General features: G+C 42.7%; 1 pseudogene; it reads right to left on the bottom strand.

Moving 5' to 3' along the window:
- Positions 1–1,945: 1,945 nt before the first annotated feature.
- Positions 1,946–2,234, bottom strand: LOC130493200 (ATP synthase subunit f, mitochondrial-like; annotated as a pseudogene).
- Between the last annotated feature and the right edge of the window lie 904 nt (positions 2,235–3,138).

Below are 3,138 nucleotides of genomic sequence, written 5' to 3'. Positions count from 1 at the left end.
AACAATGTGGCTTTTGATGATAAGATGGTAACTTTGGTTCAGATTGGGAGGGGGTAAAGAAACAATCAAGGTCATGTGCCCTTGGCAGCAGAGCTATCCCACATGTCCGGGACTCTTGACTGTCAGAACAATGCCCTTGCCGCTTAGCCCCATTGGCTGAAGTTCAAGTTGTCAATAGACAAAGTCCACTCGCTTTATCTCGCTGTAGATTAGGCTTGTATGTGATGCTACTCCAAAACGCTGGGATTCTCATTCTCGCCAGTCTCTTGCTGCTTCCAGTGTCATTTAAGCCGTAAAGCTTTTATTGAGCCACACTCAGTTATGATGGTAATGGAAGAGGCGGTAATGCACCGTAACAGCAAGATCTGAAAGGTGCCTGCGTTCAGCATAGAGTGGCTCCATACATTATTATCTTCGTGTAGTCCAAATAATCTCCCATTTATCCTAATATGGCTCACTCTCAAGGTAATCTTGTTCTCTGGGTAATAACATGCATCTAGGTATGTTTATTTTAAAAAGTTAAAATGCCACATCATATGGACCATAAGAAGAGCTCTGCTGGATCAGGCCAATAGTCCATCTACTGTAGCATCCTGTTTCCCACAGTGGCAAATCAGATGCTTCCCCAAGGCCTGTAAGCAAAACCTGAAAACCAAATCCATCTCCTTTTGTTGTTCCCCAGCAACTGATATCATAGATATGCTGCCTCAAAACAAGGGGGTTCCATTTACAATCATAGCTGATAGCTAAGTTCTCTGTGAATTTGTCTAACCCCTTGTTTAGAGCCATCCAAGATAACACCCATTCCATCCTGTGACAGTGAACACCATAAATTAATTCTGTGTTGTGTGAAGAAGTACTCCATTTTATCTATCCTGAATCTCCTCTGCCAAAGTAAGCCACAGTATGCCTGTAAGGCAGTGATCTCCAGTGGTCACCCTGATGCCCAGTGATCTGTTTCATGGTGCCCACTTCTCCAAATACCTCCTGTCCAAATCAGAGGGCCAATCCTGGCTTTTCTCCATCTCATTGGAGCAGGAGGTGCTTCTCAGAGCAGAAGGCATCATGTTTTGGTCTGCAGGAACTGCTCGCTCAGAAATAGCTGCTCTCATTATGGGAGGATGCTTGGCTTGGGACCCCCCAACCTTTTGTAACTGACTCCCACGGCAGCCATTTGTTGACTGATCCTGTCTCCCATGGCAGTCATTTTGCAGTGAATAAGATAATGAATGCATTTAAAGGTCCGTGGAGGCATTTAAACCAGACACGAGCAGCAAAGAGGGAACCAGTGGAAGGAAGGAAGGAAGGAAGGAAGGAAGGAAGGAAGGAAGGAAGGAAGGAAGGAAGGAAGGAAGGAAGGAAGGAAGGAAGGAAGGAAGGAAGGAAGGAAGAAAGGTCAAAATGGTGCTGAAGAAATTATCAAGTTGAGGAATGCAAGGAGAGGAAATAGGCTTGATGGCAGAGGAAGAAACCCCAAGTCAGGAGAGTGTTGCATTAGCCAGTGTGGGAAATGGTGAAAGATTGAACAACAGTTGAATCAAAACAGAGATATGAGCAGATTTTGTAGACATCACCAAGATGAAAATGACAATTGGAATTAATATATTTGGGCGAGTCATATCTTGCAGTCTAGTCTCACAGGCTGAAATGACATAACCCCATATTCACCGCTATTCATTGAAGGAAGGTGAAGGTTGCACATGAGACAAACGTAAGGGAGATAAGGGTTTATTTGTTTTTTTTTGTTTTTGTGCTTGATTGATTTTCTCTATATGACACTAAGCAAGATCAATTTCTTTTTTCCTTTTTTTTTTTAACAATAAATGTTTTATTATTGGTTATGATACCCTATTCATGCTGGAAAAGAATTCAGCATTTAAGGACTAGGAGCCTTCAGTAGATGGGATCTCTGCTCTTCCCACTGCCAGTCAGGGGCTAACTATGTTCTTCTGGTGCATTCAGTCTCAGTGATATTTCCTCCAGCGCTCATGTTTAATATGGCCGTAGCTACAGATATAGCTGATCACCACATCGCTTGTAAGTATCATCGCAATACCCCTGATGCCACCTTTCTTCACATCAAAGTACTTTTTGTAAAATCAGCTGGTAACTTGTCGGTAAGCTCCAACAACTCCTGGAGGGCTGTAATCTCGTGATGCCAACCATGCCGGGAGCTGACTTGGTTTGACATCCAGAAGCCTCAAGTCTTTAACAGGAGCGGGTCGGTCTTCCATTTTGCCGCTGCCCAGCAAGATCAATTTCTTGAAGTGTCCAAAACGTTGCAGAACCAAGGGCTGGTTGATACAGGGAAAACCATGTTTTGTGTGTGTGCCCTAGAGAGAAAAGTTCATGTTGTTCAGTTTAGAGAGTTTAACTATTCATAATTTGTACAAGATGACTTACTGTGACATATCGTAATATGTATTTCAGCATGCCCTGTTACACAGGTTGCTTCTGAACACAGAATAAATACAACACAATGTTCTAGGTACATTGGCTATGCCTGACATACAGGCAACTCAGGTGTTAGGTTTCTGAAAGCTCGGCAGAAAGTGACACAAGAGACTCCCTTTTAAATGCTCTGCCGCTTCGCCCATTAAATGTAATTCCCAGAGGATGATGTAGAACAGGTTAAGATCTCATTAACTAACATGTGCATCTGCATAATTTCATCTTGAAGGCTTCCTCTATTAAGTATGTGATCAATGCCAGTCCCTCAGTGGTCATTATCACAGCTTTGGTGTAAATACAGGTAGGTGAGTCATTCATGTGTGTGTCTTAAAGATCTTGATTGTTACTTCATGGTCCTGGAGAACAGCAAAAGGGAGGGACACTTAGAGTTGGATCTAGCCAGTTTTTTCCACTTACTCTTACCCAATCTTTCTCTGTACTCCAGTGCTCATCCTGCATGGCTTTTGTATGTGCAGGTCCCATGATTCTCAGCATGGGCTTTTTTAGGTTTCAAAGAAGCACTCCTTCCTTTTTCATCAGCAGAACAGATCATTGGACTCAACCCTCTGTGCTGAAGTACAGCATTAATGGAAATAGACTGAATCCTAAAACATGAGTCTGGAAAAGTGGGGGACAGAAGTGGCTTAAAGCTCATTTACTGATATTTTTATAATTGCATTAAAATAA

The sequence above is a fragment of the Euleptes europaea genome, chromosome 1, assembly GCF_029931775.1.
Source record: "Euleptes europaea isolate rEulEur1 chromosome 1, rEulEur1.hap1, whole genome shotgun sequence".
In the NCBI taxonomy this organism is placed as follows: Eukaryota; Metazoa; Chordata; class Lepidosauria; order Squamata; family Sphaerodactylidae; genus Euleptes; species Euleptes europaea.
Note: the sequence above shows the minus strand (reverse complement) of the source record. Positions and strands in the feature narration are given on the sequence as shown.